Raw genomic sequence first — 14,494 nt, 5'->3', positions numbered from 1 at the left:
AAAAAAACCCAAAAAACCTAACATATACTTTGGTACTGAAAAGTGAAGTGCTACTGATACAAACTGATAAAATCGGAAGCAGCTTCGAAATCAGGCAGTGGGTGGAGGATAGAATAATTTTGAATAGTGTACTATAGAAAATCTAAAATGCCTTGAACAGGCTGCTGGTAGAAACTGGGGCTTTAAGGATGCTGCCTGCCAGGGCTCAATATGGAATCTGGAACCTAGAAGAAGAGAGATTCTTCTCATGTAGTGGAGCAAAACTCAGCAAAACCATGCTATGTTGAAAGCAGAATTTTGAAGTGAAGAACTTAGATAGGAACATTTCCAATCAAAGTGCTAAAGGTGCCACTATGATTTCTCTTGCTACATTTAGTAAGATTATGAGTAGAGAGAGAAATTGAGAGAGGAGCTGTTTAACAAAGAAGATTTTGAAAATCATCCATTGGCACAGAGAAAAAGTTGGTGTGTCACTATATAACCCTTGGCTAAAACAGCAGGCAGACCAAAGGTCAAAGTATTCAATATCACAAAAGTTCTTTTTGGGAGATTAAGGACATGTCTCACAGATCTTCTCAATCAAACCAATGGGCCTTTAGGAGGTTTAAGTATATTGCTCCTCAGCCATCTCATTGAAAATCAAAGCTAGAGAAGAAATTATCTTAAAATATCTTACAAGTATGCCCTTGACCAATGAAGAAAAACCCAGCAAAATTCACATAAAGGCCACAAAGTTCTTGAGAACATTGTTTCAGCAGAAATAATCCTAGCTGAGCCTGAGAAGACTGAGAGAAGATGAAGTTAAAGTAAGCTGTTGGACCCAAAAATTCTGACAAGACTAATAAAACTACTCAGCAGCAAACATATGCTGCTTCCATGAAAAAGGAGGGAAGAATAGGATCAAAAGCCTACAGACTATGTCAAAATGATAACTGCTTATTCCCAGTCTTTGAAATCCAGTTATACAATTCTACTGGCATTTTCTGCCTAGCTAGACTTCCCAACTGACTCAGACCAATCTCTCCTTTTTACCTTCCTTTTCCTACTTTTTTGAAACAAAATGTGTATAACTATTGTGTTATGCCTGTCCCACTATTGTTTGTTGGCAGTGTTAAAAGCAAATAACTTGTGTCTCTAGTTTCACATGTCCACAGATGGAGGAGTATGGTGCCCAATGGCTGTACTTAATGAACAGATGCCCTATGAACAGATGATGAGGACTTAGATTTTAAGCTAATAAAATAATGAGATGAAACTCTGGAATGTTGAGAGAAGATGAATGAAATTTGCTTGTGGGGGAGATATGAGTCACTGGGGCCTAGGAAGAAGACTATAGTAGGAAGAATTCTCAGATGATGCCTTCCATGGTATAAATGTTTGTATCTCCCCAAAATTCACATGTTGGAAACCTAATCACTAATGTGATGGTGTTAGGAGGTTGGGCCTTTAGGAGCTGATTATATCATGAGGGAAGACTTCACAAATGAGGTTAGTGCCCTTGTAAATGAAGCCTCAGAGATTTGCCTTGTCCCTTGCACCATGTGAGGGCACAGTGAGAAGGTGGCATCTATGAGACACTGATTCTGCTGGTGCTTTGATCTCAGACTTCTCAGCCTTAAGAACTGCAAGAAATAGATTACTGTTGTTTATGAGCTACTCAGTTTATAGTATTTTGTTATACCAGCCTGAATTGACTAAGAATGCCTGCAACATTCCCACCCCTGATGTACAAGTTCTGTATGTCCTCTCTTCGGTGTGGGCAGCACCAATGAAAATGATGAAATAACACCCAATGGTTATGCTATAGAATAATGGAAAGGGATTTTTATAGATGTAAGTAAGGTCCATAAACAATTGACTTTAGGTTAATCAAAAGGGATTAATCTTGAGTGGACCTGACATAATAGGTGATTTCATTAAAAGAAGGTAGAGCATCTCCTGGTTGCCTGGACACAAACAGCCATGTCATAAACTGCCTATGGAAGAGACACATGGCTGGGACTCAATGGTGGCCTCTTGATGTGATGAGCAACCCCATGCTGACAGCTGGCAAAAAATCAGAAATTTCTTTCCTACAGCTACAAGGAAGTAGAATCCAGGAGTCGGTCCGAGATTGGAAAAGGACCCTGAGCTCCCATTGAATATTTGGCCTTAGCTGGCACTTTGCTTTCAGTTTGGTGACATGAAGAGCAGTGAATCTAGCTATGCTATGCTTGGACTTCAGACATAGAGAAACTGAGATAATGAACTTGTGCTGTTTTATGCAAATAGTTCACAGTCATCTGTTACACAGAACTGAAAGCTAATACATACCCAATGGATGTTTGCAAGGGAATTGAAAATTTCCCAGATTTCCACATTGTGAGCAATTGACCCACACTGGGCCATCACTCACCCTGAGTCCTAGTGATTGCTAAAGGCCAATAACTCACCCAGAGCACCTGGGCTGTTTTACTTGTCTTTCTTGGGTTTCTTGCATTGAAATAGATGTCTTTTTTCTATCTGAAAAAAAAAAATATGACTTTGGAGTTTCCTATGGCTGTATTTCCTGCAAGATGAACAAAATTATCAAAGAAAAAGAGCAAAGGGAGTCTGTAGCCAAAGGGAGGCATAAATAAATGACCACAGCAAGTATGAAGGCTGATGGTGTCTGGGTTGCTATTCAAACTCTGCATTGTCCCACAGGGAAAATGTGAGTGTCCCTGGATTGTAAGTTCCCAAGAAAGCTACCCTGACATATACCCATTAAATTCATTTTTTATCATTGTTCTTGATCAAATTGGGCCTCTTTACTTGAAACCAAAAGTCCCCTGGCTAATATAATTCAAACTCAATATTATAAATTGTCTACTGATGAGTATGACAAAAGCCTACACAACAAACAGTCCAAATGTTTACTATTTTTTTCAAATCCGTTGCATTTATTCATCTGGGCAGATGTTCAAAACTTTTTCTCCAGTCAGAATTAAATCTCTCAATCTCCCTCTCTTTTATACCTGTGTTTTTCTTTTCTCCCTTGAAAATCTCCCGATATCATTAAATGGCTTTTTACCTGTTCCTTTTCTTCTTTTTCTAGGGAAGATTCCAGTGTTCTAGGGAACACTGTCTGTTTTCAGACTAATCACATCTTCTTTATTCATTAGAATAAATGACTTCTCTTGCCTGTGGGGCTGTTAGCCTCATTCATTCCCTCTGTTTCATCAGTTCTCAGGCTTTCACGTTCCACTAGCATTTTCTTTCTGTCCCAGAATATTCTCAGATCTGCCTTATGCCTTGCATCAATTTTTTTAAGCCACATCTGTTTCTTTTTCCTTTATTGCCAAGTCACTTCTATCAAATTATCTTCAGTTCTACTTATTTCTTCAATATATATTCCTCTGTGTATCGATTGGAGTCCGGACAAGCAACCAACCTATCCAGTTATTGGAAAGAGAGAATTTGATATTAAAAAAAAATTCTTACCTTGAGGTATAAATGTATTACTAAAAGGTAAACAGGAAACTAATGTAGCATGGTGTTAGGAGCTAAGGAAGCAAATATCATCCCTAGGGCTGAGGGAACCAAGGGAAGGCAGATGTTGGAATTATTTAACTTTAAAAACTTAGAAACTTACACAGATCTCTGCAAGGAATGAAGTAAGAGCCCTGAGAAGGCAGTGGCAGTTCAGCTGGTGATGGTGTATCTGAGCTTGGAAGAGGGGCCCTGTGGAAGGCCTCACTGCTTAGATAACTCCTGAGAGGCCAGTGCTGTGAAGCTAGAATGGCACATTTTGCAAAAACTGGTAACTGGGTTCAATAGTTGCTACAATGAGGCATACCTGCTGCAATGTGAATAGGCTATATTGGAGCGATGCTCATGTGAATTGCAAGCCAAGAAGATGCCCCTAGTGAGCAGAGAGGAAGGAGCAAGTCCCCCTTTCCTCTTCTAGCCACACAGCCTCCTTCCAGGACCCCCTATGGGTAAATCTTAACATGTGGTGTTCAGGATCTCAGTTCCACCATCACAAAGCCAATAAAGAAATTTGAGTTTGGTGCAGAGAGACAACAGCTTATGCCTATTGCATTTTGGCTTTGGTGATTACACTTCTAAAACAGTACCTTTTTAATTACAATTACAGTATTTATAAATGATCTCTAAAGATAATTTAGGAACTCATAATGTCTACATCCAATTATATTTTATCTGAATTTTTTCATATGTTGCTACTGATCTTGAAAGAATCCATAATTGTCCTCTCTGATAACTGACTCTTGGTTTTCCTAGTATAGATCCATGTATTTGCTTTCTAATTGATTTACCATTATCTCTTATCACTCTAATGTCTAATACATCAAATAAACAATACATATTTATTATTTCAACAGATATTAACATTAACAAGTATTAATTCAAATCTTGTCATGAGCCAGTCACTGTGCTATTTTCCAGGTAGAAAATGATCAAGATTAATATAGTTCTGTCACTGTTGCTTTTATCTGAAAAAATATTGTTATACCAATAATTATTCAACTGCTATTTTTGCAATAAGAACTGAAAACCTAAAGCACAATGCAAAATGTGAGATGGCAGACACATATACAGATATCCATATATAAATATTTCTATGTGTGTGCATATAAATATATAATTACATATAGGCATTTATTTATGCATGGCAGGATGGTGTTCATATGTACATGCACATATCTCTGTATGTACATGCTGTGACAAAATTACTTAGCATATTTGATCAGGCAGGGCTTTCCTGAAGCAATTTTATTTTTAACTGGAGGAAAAGTTAACTCTATAAAGTAGTGTATAAAATTATGAAGAGTTTCCAGGAAGGGAGTAAAACAACGAGAAGGGCATGAAGTAGAAAAGAGCTTACTTTGTTAGAAGACTAGTAGGAAAGAAAGTTAACAAAAGTGATGAGTATATATAAGTGATAACTTCCACAAGGTCATCTTATCATTTTCTGTTGTCTTAATAGTATAGTATAGTATAGTATAGTATAGTATAGTATAGTATAGTATAGTATAATGTCTCTATAGCACAGTACACACACACTTACAAGCATATATATGTATACAGATACAGTCTTCCATCTGTATGGTTCCAGTAACCCCCATAATACCAAATCCACAGATGCTCAAGTTTCTTATATAAAATAGTGTAATACTTCATGTGAACTACATATATCTTCCTGTATATTTTAAATCACCTCTAGATTACCTATGACACATAATACAATGTAAATACTATTTAATCAGTTGTTAAACTATATTGTTTAGGGAATTATGATGATAAGAAAAAAAGTCTCTACATCTTCAGTACAGATGAAACCACATTTTTTCTGAAGATTTTCAATCTGCACTTGATTGAATTCATGGATGCAGAATCCACAAATAGGGAGGGCTGACTGCATGTATTACATGTAGTTTTAGTCATCATGCACTTAAGAGCTGTGTTTTATTTTGATAACATCTTTTTCTCATTTGGGGAGGTGGGCAATTTAATTTAATACATTTTCCAATATCTAGACTAAGAGTTTATTGTTTTGCCAGTTGCCTTCATCCACCAGATTCTTTGGGAGCATGGTTCTAGGACTTTTTCTTGTTTGTTGTTGTTTTTCAATTTTCTACCTTTTCTTGACATTTTTCATTCCTTTCTTTGTTTGATGATCCTTGACATTCTGTTATATAACAGCATTACAAGAAGAGAGAGAAATGCTTGTGTATGGTCAGCAAATTAAATCTACAAAATTTATTTTGGTAACCTATGTATTTATCCCTAATCATGCCTATATTATAGCGTTTTTCAACTTTCTATTATACTCTAATTTAGAAATAATCTTACAAGTGATTTTTTTCATACAGGAGAAAACAACATGTAAAGCATTTCTCAGTGTGTAGTAAAGAATTTAACCCTGCCCTGAGAGAGGTGTGGCCTTTTAACTTGGTTCCTGGGAAGTAATCTCTAAACCTTTGGACTATCCTGCATTATAAAAATGTCTTTGTTCTTGGCCATGCCAGATAATCTAACAGTGTAATTTATGGTGGGAGGATTTGAATGACCAGGTATTACTTGATACTTTTTGAGGGGCTAGGGACTTAAGTCACTCATGTGGACAGTTGACCGTATCTACGTGATAGAGCCCAGTAAAAAGGCTTGAGAGAGCTTCCTTAGTGGACAATGCTCTCTGCACATTGTCATACATCACGGCCCTGCGAAGTTTCCTTGACTCCATAGAAAAGCAAAACTGGATGTTCCATGCTGGGAATTATCTTGGATTCTGCCCCATGCATTTCATCTTTTGGCTAATTTTGATCTGTTTTCACTGCAACATATTGTAATTGTAAATATAGCAATTTTCAGTTAAATTCTGTGACTACTTCTAGAAAATTACCAAAACTGAGGTGGAATTGGCCATTTCCAAACTTGCTGTATTGACAGGAGAGTCTTGGTGACTGTTCCCTAACTCATGTGCAAAATATGGAAAAATATTGCAAACAATTTTAAACACAGTAAAAGGCCATTTAATTGAATATGATCATATTTTAGGGTGGCAATATTTTAGTCTTGATGATTTCAAAGGAATTAAAGAGGATGATGTGATTTACATATTTTGGTGTAATTTCAAATATTATCTTTGTTTAAGAATTGAAATATAACTCTAAAAGAAACAATTATTACCAGTGGTAGATACTCCAAAATTTTTCCAAATTGTTCAGAATTCTAATATTGCTGATCAAAAGTACAAAATCAAAGATAGAATAAATGAGGATATTAGGCACTGGACAGAAAATCAAGGTGTGTGAATTTCATACCTACCTATTCTACAAATGAACTAACAAAACTAACCAGGCCTTCTGCAAAACACTTAAGCCTTTTTTGTTCCTCTGCTATTATAATTTTTGAGGGGTGAGTGTACAACAGTATAAGCAATGAGGAAACTATTTTCTACAGGAACATTTTATTTCAACACCTTCATCTCTAAGTATTTGTCTTTTTAAAAGATATTAAATTATGCAGAGAAACATTAAATAGAAATGAAGATTATTATAAAATTCTAGAAGGTGAGAATTGCCTATATAATACATGAAACAACTCAAAAGCACTTAAGAATGGATGATTTGTTGTTCATGTAGAAATATCCACTGTATATTAATATTAGCATTCTCTTTTTCTGAGTCAGAAAATCTTTTGTATTACCTACAAACACTTGTGAAAAATTTCTCCCAGATTATATATGGGTAATAAATCACTGCTATGCTCTTCTTTTAGTGTTTAGTCCATTACTAATTGGAAATATTTATTACATGTTTTTCTTGTAACAGAATAGGGTTCAGTTCCATTCCAACATATTATAGACTGCTCTCTATGAGCCTTTAGAAATCAAAGACTTATCTTTATCAGTATTGCTCATCAGAATAAAGAGAAATTAGATAATTCAATTTACAATGACTACTGAATTTTAATACTATGAATGGGGGTTGCTCTTAAACAAAATTCCTTATTCAGCTCATTAACAAAGCCACATCCTGAGGCTAATTACAGCTTATATAGTTGGACCCAACAGTGCTCCTGTCAAAACTCTGACCCAGCATGAGAAAGGCCAATTCTAACTACTGGTTTCCCTGTTAGTTTATAACATGCATTCTAATGACCAAGTACTTGTGCCTAAGTTTCAATTAATAAGTCCCAGTCCACAGAAGGTGTGTTCAGATTCTGAATTCAGATTCCAGTAGACTATCCTGCTCCATTCATTTTCCAGATCTAGATTCCTATTTTGTTTTTTTCTAGCTTATTTTCTGAAAATTGAAGTTAATTCCCAAATATTAACATACAAGTATTTGTAGGAAGATAAACTAAATGACAAAATACAGCTTTCCTGCATTTATAATTACATCTATTCATGTTCTATTTTCCTAATGGGACACCATTATTTTGTTTGAGATATTTTGATGTTGAACATTTTTATTAATTATGACTACAAAACTTTGCATCCTCTATTATATGTTACACTGCTCCCTAAATATAACCTACAATTGCCTCCTAAAATATAGATGGTTTCCCTAGAATTTTGTCTCAGGTCAGGTTGTCACAACAATGACCATAGAACACCATTAACCACCAACTCCACATATAAATTAACTGCCATATATAACTGATGCATACTGAATTATGGCTACACTTCATTAAAGGTGTGAGTCAGTCTGTAAATCATAATTATAAAATAAAATTTAATGTAATACCCTTTTCGGTGCTCAATAAAATCCATGAATATATTATATCATAATAATGCTCTAGGAAGTTTCTTTAATTTTACTCTCAGCAGTGCTGATCAGGGTGAAATCTCAATTCTCCTAGAAATAACTTAAAATTCAATTTAAAACATTGAATTTAGCTAGATCAAAACCAACAGAAGTTATAATACTTATACTGAACATAGGGAAAAATCAATCAGAAAATATACGACACTCATGTAGAGATATATGAATCTCTGGAATATCAAAGGAAAGTTAGATGATGAATTAGTTTGATTAAGGTAACAGGAGAAAGTTGGAGTAGGAGGATACCAATGAAAATGATAAATGATCTGCTATCATTCTTCACTGGGAAACGTGTTTCAAGAACATTAATGCTGAATGAAATACAAACAAAATGCTCTTAATCAGATGTAGATTCGCCATCATTTGTGATGAAAGTGTCCCTTGGCATGTATTTAAAGACAAACATCTGAAAGTATAAAAGTAAGATTACATAGTAAATGGGATTTTCTTTCCAGAAAGGCAATAAATAATTCTAAAATTTACTGCTATATTTGCCTTTTCCAGTCTTACACACATTCAGCAGGCAGGGGATAAAATTTACGAGAGCTCAGATGTGGAAGCAGAGGCAGTTCTCCATCTTTAAATCCTCATAGTGCTTTACATATCTGGAGTGAAATAGGGAAAGGTAAACTTTTTCTCCCACGGGACCAGATTTAGCTTGTTATCTTCCACTACTTGTATGACCAGAACTGCAAAGAGAGGATTCCTGCATTGTTGTTAACTCATGGTTCCTGGGAAAGTGGCAAGAAAAGATACAACCTGTAAGAACCAGCTGATGCTGATACTCTAGTAGTAGGACATTCATGGGGATTACAGCTGTATAAGCACATTGAAAAGAAAGCGAAGATAAGATTTAAGGCCATTTTAGGTAGGGCTGATGCATAGTCAACTTGTCAAGACTCCTCTTCCCTAACCTCCATCTTATACAACTTCCTCACATCTCAATTGAGGCCATTTATCATAGTCTAGGTAACTTGGAACTGTCACAAAACAGCTAAAAATTAACTTTTGACAACTGAGGCATAGAAGACCTCGGACATAAAATCAATTGGACATAAAAATAACATTTAAGTGGCATTAATGAAAATGTATATGCAACTGAGAAGTTGTATAAACTATTTCAAAGTTAAATATATTAAAATTAAGAACATGAAATGAGATGCAGAAGATGTACAATATGCATTTTAGAACTAAAAATTAAAAAAATCTAATCATGACATAGTTGGTCAGAAAATAAATAACAAATTGAATAAATGTAGGGAGAAGGGTTTCTTAATGTAATAGCAAAGTCATAGATTTTGAGTAAAGCCATTTTGTCATATAAGTATTGAAAGCAAGCAAGATTTTCAAGATCCTGTGAGAATACAAAATTTTCCTAAAAGATAGGGGATATTAAAATTGAATTTGATGTATTTTTGTGAAGTTTAATGTTTAACATTTTTTGGAATGTTTTCATCCATGTGGGCCATGATAAGAATGGGAAGGCCCCAAGTTTGGAGCTGCTACTACCTGCTGCAGTAATTGAAAGCAGAGAAAGAACAAATTGTTGGTTTGATTCTATACTTGTATTGACCACACAATAACATCAAATTTATTTTAACGGTGTCCTACAAAATGCGGCTCTGGATCACAAAATAAATAAAAGCCAAAATAAAACTGCAAAAACCAAGACACAAAAGGAGTGAAAAAGGAGCAAAAAGAATAAAAAGGAAGAACTCGGAACAGAGTAAATGACTGCCAAAATGTCTGCTTTAATATCATGCATATTTAATTCTATAAAAGGCTCCTTACACATAGAGGGCTAGACTCGTTTCCAAAACATTTTTCACCTACTTCTGCAAACTAAGAGGGACACAAAGCTTATTGGAAGTTATTTAGACAAAAAATAACAAAAGTATAAGAAAGCAATGTAAGAGATAATAGTGTAAACACAATGTCAGAAAGTAGACTCAAACTCATGATAATAAAACATAAGGCCAGTTGTAGTGGCTCATGCTGGTAAGCCTACCACTTTGGGAGGCTGAAATGGGAGAATCACTTCAGGCCAAGAGTTCAAGACCAACCTGGGCAACATAAGGAGACCTCAACTCTATGATTTTTTTTTTTTTAAATTAGCAGGGCATGGGCGTACACACCTGTAGTCCCAGCTACTCAGGAAGCTAAGGCAGGAGAATCACTTTAGCCTAGGATTTTGAGGTTGCATCAAGCTATGACTATTGTACTCCAGCCTGAGCAAGACTTTGTCTCAAAAGAAAACAAAAAAGAAATATTCTTTCTCACAAGTATATCAACAATTACATTGTCTCATAATCCCTCCTTTATTAGATGTATATATGTGCGCACATCTAACTGTTAATATGCTTAGCTCTCTATCTGTATTTACACTACTTTTTTGAACTTTGCATTCAAAATGGTAAATGAGTATATCTCTGTACCAAAATCTTGGTTTCTAATAAAAACAAACTAGATTCCATGTGAAAAATAATGAGCGATTTTAGAGCTAAGATAGGAAATATACAAAATGATCCTGGACTATCCTGCACTGCCAGAGAGGAAGGAAGTGCATGCACACACACAAAAACAAACGATCATAGAAGCAAGTAAAAGTGGCAAAAGAGCTACTCTGAAGCAATTCCCAGTGACAAAATCTGGAATAATTTGAGAAACAAAATAACATAGTATTAAATTATAATCCAATATATAAAATAAATATTCATGAGTTCATACGATAAATACATTTCAAAATAAATAAATGGAGCAGAATAAAAAAATTTCCAGTGCAGAAGAATTCTACTGGAGAGAGGTGGAGCATAAAACTCTGGAGCCCTTAAGTGTAGCTGCACATAGTGACGTCCTGGCAAGGAGTGCACCATGTAAAAGGAGAAGAGGAGAGAAACAAACCTTATGGTGAAGAAACCTGACAAATAGTACCTCAGTGGGGTGGTCAAGGTTAACATCAATAGTGATAAAGCATGTCAACAGCACATGCATTGATACGATGTCAGGAGAAGGGCAATTTACCTCTGTGGACTTCCCAAAAAACCATCACCATTGTCTTGTCATGAGAAAAACAGATGAATTCCAACTGAGAACATCCTAAAAAATACCAGACCAGCACTCTTGAAAACTGTCAAGATCATCAAAAGCAAGACAAATTTGAGATGCAATCACAACAAAGAGAAGCCTAAGAGACATTACTAAATGTAATGTGGCAACTAAGATGGGATTCTGAAACAGAGGAAGACATTAGCGCAAAAAATTGAGGAAATATAAATGAAGTGCTCACTTTAGTTAAAATAATGTATCAATATCAGTTCATTAATTGTGAAAAATAAACCACTGCAATGTTAACAATAGGAAAAATTTGGTATGGCAAATACAGGAACTCTAAAATTTGTGAAACATTTTTGTAAACCTAACACTATTTTTTAAAGTTTATTAGATATTTAAATAATATACAAGATAAAATATAAAATAAAATGGTTAAACTTAATGAAATAAATTCATTAGATAATTTATGAAATATTTCTAATGAAATATTTCATTAGATAAAGTGCAAGCGCTATATTCTTTCAAATATCTGCAGGGCTTGTTAGGATATAATGCACACAACGAGAATTAGAGAGATGCTTTGAAGGAAACAGTAACAGAATTAGAATGACAATTATAGCACATGAGTCTTATGGCTTATACCCATAGAACATCAAATCAAAATACCTTAAGCAAAAAGTTGAACTAATTGGATAATATAGTCAAACCATAGACAGAATAGGAACAAAGCTGACCTTAGGAATTGTAACACTTATTGATTCGAGTACCATCTGCACTCAAATCTCTCACCTCAGTTGTTTTCAAGATATAGACTTTATTATTTTAATCATTCTGTGATTATTGGCATCTTCATGCACATGACTGCAGAGGTCCAGCCAAAGAACTAAAAAGAACTTTGCCTGCCACCCTCAGTGGAAAGATCTTAGGCAAGAACTCTGGTTGGCAAACCTTGAATCATACATCTATTAGAACCACTCACTGGGTCCAGAGTGGTGAACATGTGTCTACGTGTCAGACTGTCACTGCAGCCAGGGAGGTGCAGTGATGAAAGAAAAGGAAGCTTCTATTCAGAAAACAGGATGGTAGTGGAGGGAGAAGACTCCAAAGGGATAGTTTTCCAAAAGAATCATGTGGTAAAACAGCCAAGTGTCTATAGCTGAGGAAAAATTTTTTTAACCACATGGTCTAAATAAGTAAGGTTTATACTATGAAATATTTGTAAGTTATTGCATGTATCCTTTTCCCTAGCCTCCAGGAAGGTCAGAATAAAATTTGAAAATTACACTTACCTTCCTTATATTTTTTGTATTTATATTTTCTATTTAAAATATCTCACTTGGTTTATAATCGCTTATTACCCAGAGTCTTTTTGGTTTTTATACATTCAGATCTGTCAGACTTTCTTTTTTTATACTTGATTTTACATGTGTTTATGTCATTATTCTTTTTTTCCCAATAAGTCATATCAACTGTTTTATAGAATTAGGAAATACATCAGTTTGGATTCTCCAAGAAGTAGATGTGAAGATACTGCAAGTTGTGCAGGGCACTTACTGGGAGGAAATGCCTGTGATAGAGAGAGGGGGGAGGATACAGGAGTTGGCAGAAAAAGCCTATGGACTGCAAAGTAGGACTGGCCTACAGTAGCGCAGGGGAAGAAAAGGAGAATTGTGTAGTCTGTCTCAGCACAGTTCTCAGAAAGTTTCTGTCAAGACAATGGCGAGTGCACAGCCAATATTGCCTGTTTGTGCAGGTGAGCTACAGGCATGGAACAGCTCTAGCAGCCCTCACATGCCCAGTCATTAACTGGGAATAATCTGGGAAAGTTGGGCCTCACTCAGCGCAAATGGGGTCTTGATCCCCAGGGGCTGCAGCTGGAGCTGTCAGCCAACCATACTTCTTCCCACACGAACTCTGAGTGGCACATTTTTATAGCTGCCCCTAGGAAGGACAAAAATTATAAACAAATAAAATGTAGACTCCCCTAAATTCAATAATAATATTAACTTTTTTCAAGAGTAGCATTCCAATTTAATTGTCATGATTCCAAAAATCCACATGAACTCGGTTCGATTTAAGTAATAGGTAGTAACTATTCATTTCACTTTTATTTTTTCCCAGTTAGAATAATTCCAATCCATATTTATTAAAAAGCATTTTGCCCAACTCTAGCCCAGACTGTAGGAGCCACAGGGGTCCAGGTGATTTGTGTGACTCCAGAGCCACATCATTTGGGGGGGACTGCCTCCCGGAGGAGACAGGGTCAGAGACGACCAGAGTGCAGACTTTTCTGCACCTAGACGACTAGGTGCAGAATCACCTAGATTCTTTTTTACCTCTTCCTCTGCTGCGGCTCCCCTCCCCCCGCCCCCACAGCTGCCAAGAGAGACACTTAAGCCACAACATGGTGGCTTCCACAGGTAACAGGGCTCTGATCTTTCCTTTTGTGGTCCTGCAACAGACTAAGGGTTGCTCATTCTGTGAGCTCCCTGCCCACTGGCCCTCCTTGTTTCTGCTTGCCCAGCAACTCCAGCAGAGCAAGGCACACCCCAAGGCAGAAGAACATGGAACCAGCTTGGACACCCAGTGGGTGACATGGGACCAGCATCCTTCTCCTTGGTATGGTCAGAGATTGATCTCCGGGGGCTGGGGACAAGCCCACAGACCAGATCCCATACACCCAGGTCTTGATTACATTGCCTGGGGCACAGAGGGGATATTTGAGAATTAGTCTCCAAGGTGCCCGCAGGGGCAGATCATCGGGCAGAGTGCAGTGTGGGTCCTAGCTATAGTGTGCTTGTGGGGCACCCCTGCACCCATGGGAGGGACGTGCTCCGAGTTCAGGCCAAGATTCTGGGCAGGGAAGTTCCTGGCCCACATCAGAGTCATGGGGGAGCTTAGCTGGCTTGAGGTCCTGCCTGCCAGAGGAGGCCTGGGACAAACCACGGGACAGGGGAGGGTGGAAAATAACAATAATATTATTAAGAGTGAGCAAGAAAAGTGCAAATATACATACCAAAGAATCATTGTCTGGGACGAAGGCCGAGAACCAGGCAGAGGGATGAGCAGAGGCAGAGGAAGCTGCATTCATAGGAGCAGAGCTGGGGTCTCAGTGGGGCTGGGCTCCAGCC

The sequence above is a fragment of the Microcebus murinus genome, chromosome 13 (assembly GCF_040939455.1).
Source record: "Microcebus murinus isolate Inina chromosome 13, M.murinus_Inina_mat1.0, whole genome shotgun sequence".
Lineage (NCBI taxonomy): Eukaryota > Metazoa > Chordata > Mammalia > Primates > Cheirogaleidae > Microcebus > Microcebus murinus.
This window is presented reverse-complemented; position numbering follows the sequence as displayed.